Source organism: Aegilops tauschii, chromosome 1 (genome assembly GCF_002575655.3).
Source record: "Aegilops tauschii subsp. strangulata cultivar AL8/78 chromosome 1, Aet v6.0, whole genome shotgun sequence".
Taxonomy (NCBI): Eukaryota; Viridiplantae; Streptophyta; class Magnoliopsida; order Poales; family Poaceae; genus Aegilops; species Aegilops tauschii.
This window is the reverse complement of record NC_053035.3, coordinates 506399092-506408820: the sequence shown is the minus strand read 5'-3', so window position 1 is coordinate 506408820 and position 9729 is coordinate 506399092.

Here is a 9729-nt window from a genome sequence, read left to right as displayed (position 1 = left end):
GGAGGGGGGGGGGTCCTAGGGTTACATGAACTTAATCCGCTACATACGAGGAGACATGGTTTCTCATGGATCCATCGTCTTGGAGTTCACATCATGTCTTCAGGATCTGCCTCGTAGCCGTCATAGGTTTCTTGGAGAGGACCATAACAGAACTGACACGAGGGCACTTGACCCAGCCCACTAGGCTAGCAATCGTCGTGATGAGCCCCCCTAGCTGGGATACCGTCAGTAGCCCCTGAACCGGTCTTGAAGTCTGGCCGCACATCGACTCATCTGAACTGCTCTTAATCTTTAACCGCCAGTCTTGAAACTAGTTCAACATGGTGTTGAACCCCCTAAGGTCACGTCGCTTCAAGTGAGATCATGTGTTTCAAAACACCTAGTGATTATTCGACTACCCCCACGATCCCCGCGCATAATTATCACGTTGGGGAAGGGGGTGATTTACTGCCACACGGCAACGCTAACCTGTCGTCAGTTTGTTTTTACCCCTCCTATAAAAGGGAGGAAGGAGCAGGCGGAAAAGCTTTACGCTCCCATTCTTCTTGTCTTCTTCCTCCTCGCGCTTCCCGCACACCTTGCCTAAAAATCAATGCTTTTTGCCCCTAGCCAGCCGCAAAACCATGGTCGAGATCGGAAACAACACTAGGGAGGGAAAGTGACAGCCGCCGAGAAGAAACCAGTGGTGGAGCCCAAAGCCCCTTCTTTGACGAAGGGAAAATGGAGGCCATCCACAGGCCAAGCTGGACCGGCTAACCGAAGCCGGCTATTTGCCAACACCGGACCGCGACGTTGCGTGCTCTATGCTAGTCACTAGGGATGGCAGCTCCTGGTTTGTCACGCCCCCCAGCCTCATGCAACAAAGAATGAGTGGGTATGTTTGCTCCCCCACCTCGTTCGTGGTCTTGGTTTCCCCATCCACCCTTTCCCTTAGGTGCCTCCTTCATCTTTGTGGCCTCCAACTTTAAGATCTTGCCCCCAACTCTATCTGGCACATCGTGTGCTTCGTCATGGTGTGTGAGGCTTTCCTTGGTTGTGTGCCGCATCTCGGTCTCCGACACAAATTTTTTTGGGTCATGCTTCAACTAACGGCCTCGAGACGTGCGAGTGTGGCGGCCGGAGATGGCACGAGAGCAACCGCTGGTGTCACGACCCATGGCACTGGCATCGGAGACACGGTGTCAAAAGAGCACGCAAGGGGTGTCCGTATGTGCTGGATGCTACAGCTACAACGCAACTCTGGACGAGTAAGAAGGCATATCAAGGCAATCTAAAGAAGTGGCCAGGTTGCCACATGGAGGCCTAGCTGAGGGACGTGGCCCATGTGTAGGTGAAGTGCCTAGCAGCCCAGCCGAGGAAGATAGCCAATGTGCTGCTCGGGACGGGCCAAATGCAAGCAAGCCATGGGCGCGCCTATGTCTCACGAGCGAGCGTTGTACTGGGCCGGCCCAACGCGCGGGAGGTAGGCCACAACCTCATTTTTCTGTTTTCCCTTACATTTTATTTATTTTTGCTTTTTTAAACTTTTGTTTATACCTCCAAATAATCTAAATATATATGTTACAAAAACACTTTACATAAAACATTTGAATAATGTCAATCAAGCATTTGAAAAATATATTAAAATGTGTATAGAGGAAATGTTCCCATGTATATGAAAAATATACAATGTGTATGAAAAAAGTTGATCATGTATTTAAAAAAAATTAATCAAGCATCTGAGAAATGTTAATCGCATATTTGAAAAATAATAATCAATCATTTAAAAAATGTTAAATGTGTAGAGGAAAAAGGTTTCAGCTGTATACAAAAAATGTATGCAAAAAATATACAAAGTGTACGAAAAAAGTTGATCATGTATTTAATTTTTTCAATCAAGCATTTAATCTTTTTAATGAAGTATTTGAAAAAATAAATCTTAATCAAGCATTTGAATTTTTTAAATGCATATAGAAACAATTTTCCCTTAAAAAAACGTATACAAAAATATACAGAGTGTATGAAGAAAATGTTGATCATGTATTTTAAAAATATGAAACATGTACAGATTATTATTTATCATGTATTTAAAAAATGTTAAACATGTATAATAAAAATGTTGATCATGTGTTGACCATTTTTAAAATGCCAATCAATATTTTTCACACACAATGTACATTATTTATATACAGGTTAAACATTTTTTAAATACATAATTAACTTTTTTCAATATATGTTTGTTATGTCTAAGTTTACCTAATGTATATTCTTTATTTTTTGTATGCATGATCAACATTCTTACATACAAAATTAGTATTTTAAAAATATATTATCAACATTTTTTCATATGAACATAAGAAAAAAAATGAAAACTGAAAAAACCCAAAGGGAATCGAAAGGAAAAAGAAATATAAAAACCCCGAAGAAAACCACTGCAAAAGAATGGAAAATGTTGAAAACCGAGAAAGAAACAAAATAAACCGAGAAAATTGACTAAAAACAAGAAAGATACAAGAAGAAAACTGAAGAAAGAGAAGAAGAAAAGAAAAAAGCTAGTGGAAACCAAGAAAGAAATATAAAAAATCAAGGAAAACAAATGGAAATAAAGAAAAGAAAAACAAGAATGGAAAACCAATAATGAAACAAAGAAAACCGCTGAAAAAAATAAAAACCAAGGAAAACTGAAGAAGAAACAAAGTAACCGACGGAGAAAAATAAAAGAAACAAGAAAAACCGCATTTGAACCAGCGAAGCGATTGCTCGCTCACGAGCATCGCGAGCTAGTGAGCGGAAAAAAAGGTAAACAGGCCGGCCTAATTGATATGCGTGGGAAAATGTCCTTTAGACGAGAGAAGCTAAGGATTTTGGTCAAGTGAAAAATAGCTCGCCCCCCAAAAAGCAGGTAGGCAAAACGGGAGATACTTCAATAACTTTGTACGTGTGCCTAAAAAAACTTTCTATGGAAAGAAACACGCTAATTCCTAGTCGGAGTCGGATGCGTCATTTTCTCGTTATTGGTAGATAGCACTCACGCGCATCTAACGGGCAGCCTATATAAACTTCTTTCCAGCCGGTTTTGTCTGTGTTTTTCTGCTGATTTTCTTTGTGCTTTGTTCGGAACTTTTTTGTTTTCACCCATTTTTAGTTTCTTTTTCTTTTTTCTGTTTGTTTTTTCATTTTAATTTTTTCAATTGTATTTGTATTTGTATTTTTATTTTTACACCTGTGATTATTTTTTTTGCAAAATTGTGAACCTTTTAATTTCATGAATATTTTTCACTGCTCGAACCTTTTCAAATTCATCAACCTTTTTTAAAAATTGCAAAATTTTAGATTTCATGAAAAAATCTCGAACATGTGAAATCCATGAATGTCTTTCAAGCCCATGATCATTTTTTTAAAAATTCATGTACTTTTTTTTAAATCCGTGAACCTTTTTCAAATCCCAGAAAGTTTTTCAAAGCCGTGAACTATTTTCAAATCCAGGAACCTTTTTGGACGTGAACTTTATTTGAATTCATGAACTTTGCCAAATCCGAAGAATCTTTTTCAAATACGCAAACTTCTTTCAAACCCGTGATTTTTTTTTCAAATTCACGAACCTTTTTTCAAACCTAATTTTTTTGTCAAATCAGTGGAATTTATTCGAATCCGTGAATATTCTTAAATTCCATCAATTTTTTGAAATTCGTGACCTTTTTTGAACTCACGAACTTTTTTCAATTTCATGAATCTTTTTTCATACCCGCAGTATGTTTTCAAACATGCAAATTTATTCGAATACATGAACTTTTTCAAATCCGTGAAATTTTTTCAAATCTGTGAAATCTTTTGGAATTTTTGAAATGTATTTCAAACACACAAACTTTTCTTCAAATGTGTGAACTTTATTCTAATCTGATACTTTTTCAAATCCCATGAACATTTTATAATCTGCAATCTTTTTTTGAACTCACGAACTATTTTCAAATTCATGCACTTTTTTCAAACCCATGAACCTTTTTCAAGTCCATTAATTTTATTCGAATCCATGAACATTTTTAAATCCCATGAACCTTTTTGAAATCTGTTTTTTTACACGTGTAACTTTTTTTTTCAAATTCATGAACCTTTTTTGAACCCACAGACTGTTTTTCAGATCCATGAACTATATTTGAATCCACAAACTTTCTCAAATGCATGAGCTTTTTCAAATTGATGAACCTTTTTTCAAACCCGCAATTCTTTTTCAAATTTGTGAACTTTGTTCGAACCATGAGATTTTTGGAATCCCATGAATGTTTTTCAAATCCGTGAACTTTTTTCAAACCTACAATTTGTTTTTCAAATCTATAAACTTTATTTGAATCAAGAAACATTTTCAGATGCCATGAACCATTTTGTAATCTGCGATTTTTTTTTTCTGAACATCGTGTTTTTTTTCCAAATTGATGAACCTTTTTTTAATAGCTACAATTTTATTTTCAAATCATTGAACTTCATTTGAATCCGTGAACTTTTCAAATCCGACGAATGTTTTTCAAATCTGCGAACTTCTTTCATGCCCGAGAACTTTTTTAAAGTTCCTAAACCTTGTCAATCCCAGTTTATTTTCAAATCCGTGAACTTTATTTGAATCCATGAACTTTTCAAATCCTATGAACGTTTTTTTAGATTCGTGAATACTTTTCAAGCTCAGAAACCTTTTTGAAAACAGTGAATTGTTTGAGTTTTTTTTTGTTTTTTCATATTTATGAAAAACAAATTTGTGAACTTTTATAAATTCATGAATATTTTTTGAATTGCTGATCTTTTTTCCATTTTGATGGAAGTTTTTCATGACGTGAACAATTTTTGAATTTATGGATGATTTTCCATTTTACAAGCAAATTTCAAGTTTTCAAACATTCTATAAAATCCATTAGCTCTTTAAAATCACAAGTATTTATTGAATACACGAAAATATTTTGATTTCACCAAAATATTCATAATAAAAGAATATTTTGGTGGCCGGGTTTTCCTCCAAGACAATAATGGAGGAAGACAAAATTCGAGTGGAAAAAGGGATGAACTACCTAGCTTAACTTGCGGGACTAGCGTGCGCTAGGAAACGGTGGGCCAAGGAGAATAAAGATCGCTGGCATGCGCTAGGAAGCTTCCTAGTGCTATGGGCGTTGAGGAGGAGCTCTCAAGGAAAATGCCCTCTTAGGCACTTGCATCGCCTCCAACTACTTAGGATAAAAGGATACTATGGTGTCCGTTGAGCGCTGAGGAACTGACGGAATTCAAGGACGCAAATACGTAGGAATGTTGACGTCACGATATGGAAAAAGATTTGGGGTCGATCTACGACAACAATAGATGTAATTTGTTAATTTTATTTTTCATAGATCTGTCCAAAGAAATAAACTATACTTTACAAAGGGCACTTGGCGCCATGAAAAGAAAACCAATATCTAATTGTGGTTAAGGAAAAGCTGGGTCGATCCAACGAGATGCTGAGGTACATAGGCCCCGAGGATGCACAAGTACATGATTTATACTTTTGTTTAAGGAATTTATAGTAATTTACTCCCTTCATCTCGTACTTGCAACTACAATGAAAGAGGCGAACAAGTAAGCAACAAGAGAGATGAGGGAAACGTACAATGAAAGTGTAGTTAGAGAGGACGCAAATATACCAAATATTGGTGAAATATCCAACACCCTTCCTTTTGGTTCGCACAACCAAAAAATGATTGGATGGTCTACAAGAAGAGAACAAATAAGGAATTGTATCCCCGCAAAAAAATAAAATAGAAAATAATAAGGAATTGTATCAAGAAATATATATACGTAAAACAATTGGAAAAAAGGGCTCGAATATAAAATACAAGTTCTTAAGCAATTACGCGTAATAGAGAAATGGACTCCGTCTAACATCCGGGGAGTAACCCACTAATATTTGTCCTATTACAATATTTGTGTATCATATGCATCTCATCTGCATCATATTGCATCATGTAAATAATTCAACATTATGTAAATAATTTAACTGGCGGTAGGGTGTGCGTGTGTGTTCATAGGGATGAGTGTATGCGCGTATATATGAGCGTCCGTGTCTGTACTGTGTTCAAAAATAAATAAATAAATTCAAGTGACTATTCATTTTGCCATTACTCCTATAAAGGATGCTCCTGTACCCGCCTCCTGGGGCTACAAGGGCGAAGAGCGCCTCCGTGCCATCGGTTTCCACGTGGCATGTCGCCGGGACCTCTCGGGGCTCTCCACGCCGTCCGATCTGCCTGGAAGGCGCGCGCTAGGGGCACCCACCTGGGTAGTCCATGACGGATGGACCGAGGGCGCGCCTGAGGCCACCGTCATGGGGCGGCCTCTCGCGCGCCCGCTCACGCACGAGAGCGGGGTTCGGGCCTGTTTGTCTGCGTCCTCGCCCAGCGTCGGGCTGGTTCACTCGCAACAAGAGGGGCATGCGTTGTTTCGGTCGCACCCACCCGTGTTTGTTCATGTGCTACCCTGGGCACGACGGGACAATCAGACCCTCCTGTAGGCGCCCCCTGCGATGGGCTGGTTTTATCGCGCCAGGTAGACGTGCGTCACGCCCTTTTCGTCGGCTCGCGCGTGTGGCGTCCTCTGCTGGCCTGATCTGCTGCGAATCCGTAGCGCGTGCATCGTGCCTGGGGCCAGGCTATCAGCACTGTCGGTCCCATTCCGGGTCGGTTCGCTCGCATCACATGTTCGTTCATCGTGGCCGCATCGCTGGCTCGCGCATGGGATCAACCAGTTAGGATCGTTGGCCTTGTGCCGGCTTGGTTTACTTGCGCCAGCCCGGTCCTACACAGCGCCCGCAGCGCCGAGTTGCAATCGGGTTGGAGTCCATGTCAAGTCTTCGGGATATTTCTTGTAGCATTCATGGGTTGCTTCTAGAGGCCAAGGATGTAACTCACATGGGAGGGGGGGGGGGGAGGGGTCAAAATCCTGCATGTGACATATAATGTGGACACCTCATGTTCCAAGCAAAGAAAATGATACGGGGAGAGCCATAGGGGTGTGATACGTCTCCAACGTATCTATAATTTTTGGTTGTTCCATGCTATTATATTATCTGTTTTGGATGTTTTATATGTATCAATATGCTATTTTACATTATTTTAGGGACTAACCTATTAACCTAGAGGCTAGAGCCCAGTGCCAGTTTCTGTTTTTTCCTTGTTTTTGAGCTTCACAGAAAAGGAATACTAAACGGAATAAAACTTCACGATGAATTTTCTTGGACCAAAAGACACCCAGGAGACTTGGAGTCCAAGTCAAAAGAGCCAGAAGGCGGCGACAAGGGTGGAGGGCGCGCCCCCGTACCTTGTGGGCCCCTCGTGACCCCCCTGACCTAGATCTTCCTCCTATATATTTGCAAATATTCCCAAACCTCCAGAGGCATCCACGAAAACACTTTTCCACCGTCACAACCTTTTGTTCCCGTGAGATCCCATCTAAGGACCTTTTTCGGCACCCTGCCGGAGGGGGATTCGATCACGGAGGGCATCTACATCAACTCTATTGCCCCTCCATGAAGCGTGAGTAGTCCACTACAGACCTACGGGTCCATAGCTAGTAGCTAGATGGCTTCTTCTCTCTCTTTGATTCTCAATACCATGTTCTCCTTTATGTTCTTGGAGATTTATCCGATGTAATCTTCTTTTGTGGTGTGTTTGTCGAGAACCGATGAATTGTGCGTTCTTCTCCTACTGGATTGATACCTTGGTTCTCAAACTGAGGGAAATACTTATCTCTACTTTGTTGCATCACCCTTTCCTCTTCAAGGAAAAAACAAACGCAAGCTCAAGAAGTAGCAGGAAGAATTTTTGGCACCGTTGCCGGGGAGATCTACACCAAGTCAAGACATACCAAGTACCGATCATAAAACTATCATCTCTTGCATTACATTATTCTCCATTCGCCTCTCATTTTCCCCTCCCCCACTTCTAAAACAATTTTTGAAAAGATTTGCCTTTTTATTCGCTCTTCTTCCGTATGTTTTTTTGCTCGTTTGCTATCTTTGCTTGTGTTTCCATGTGCCTTCTATTTGCTTGCATCTTTGCTTGCTAAAAATATTTTGATATGGATCCACTTAAAGGTTTCTACTTGGATCATCTTCGATCCATATGTGCTCCTGCTGAAACCCCAACTAGTTTAGTTGAGGGAAAATCTTTAGATGAGCATGCTCATTTTATGTGTCACCGCTGCTCGGAAACACCCAGTGCTGACCACACTGAGAGACACGAAAGCGTAGGTAATGCCAGTTGGCGTCTGAAAAAGGGAGACTCTTATGGAATCAAATAAATTGTTTGCTATGTTATGCTTGGAATCTTTGTGAACTTTGTGATTTTACTTGTTGCTCTAAGAACCCTAAAAACACCTTCCCTACCTATGTGAGTTTAATGACAATGAAATCTTATCTTCTTATGAAAAGGGTGTTTACAGTTACTATGATATCGAACAAACTGAAGAATTTGTTGCTTTTAAGGGTGCTTATGAAGTTGCTTCTTTGATTGAAAAGTATGATATTACTCTCTACAAATCTGAAAATTTTGACATACTTACATATTGCTATGAAAACTATGCTCATAATGCCTATGTCAAAGAATTTATTGAGAGAATGCCTGTTGCTTTGGAAGAAAATAATGATATGCATGAATCTATAGATGATTATGATTCCATTGATTTTATTGAAATACCCCTTGATGAACATGATGCTTGCTATTCTTATGGCCATGATGCCGATATTTATGAAGATGAATTTGCTATAGTTCCTTATGTTAAACATGAGATTGTTGCTATTGCACCCATACTTGATAGTTACATGAATCAAAAGCATGATTGCAATGATGTGACTATAAATTCTATTAATGTCAATTGTGCTAATAATGTGCAAAACCCCAAGCTTGGGGATTCTAGTTTTGCCATGTCCGCTACTTATTGCAATGATCATGATTGGGGTGATAATGCTTCTTATGATCTTGAGAATTTATTTAAGCCTCATGATGAATATGTTTGCTACAATATTGAAAGTGGGTTTGGAAGAGTGTCAACTTTAGATCCCACATATTTAGATAATTTTCAATCTTAGGAAGTTTTTGATAGAAGTGGGTTCAGAGAGGTCATGACTTTATTTTATGATAATCCCACTATTTTGGAAGAGTGTCAACTTTGCATGCTTGTGGATCATGAAGAGAAAATTTTATGTGATAGCTATATTGTTGAATTTGATTATGATCCTACATGCAATTATTATGAGAGAGGAAAATATGGTTGTAGAAATTTTCATGTTACTAAATTACCTCTCGTTATGTTGAGATTGCTATTGTTTCTTTCTTCTTCCATGCATATGCTAGTTTTGCTTGCCTTGATAATTTGTTTGCTTATAAAATGCCTATGCATAGGAAGTATGTTAGACTTAGATGTGTTTGTCTCGTGTTTTATGATTCTCTCTTTGTGTTTCAATTCTTCTCTTTTATGTGAGCATCATTGAAACTATCAATGCCTATCTAAAAGGCTTTAAAGAAAAGCGCTTGTTGGGAGACAACCCAATATTTTTCCTTGTTGTTTTTGAATAATTAATTCATCTAGCCTCTGGTTAGATGTGTTTTTGTGTTTTAATTAGTGTTTGTGCCAAGTAAGACCTTTGGGATGGCTTACGGTGATAGTTGATTTGATCTTGCTGAAAAACAGAAACTTTTGCGCCCAGAAAAATAGTTTTAGTAATTCACAGAAGCGTGC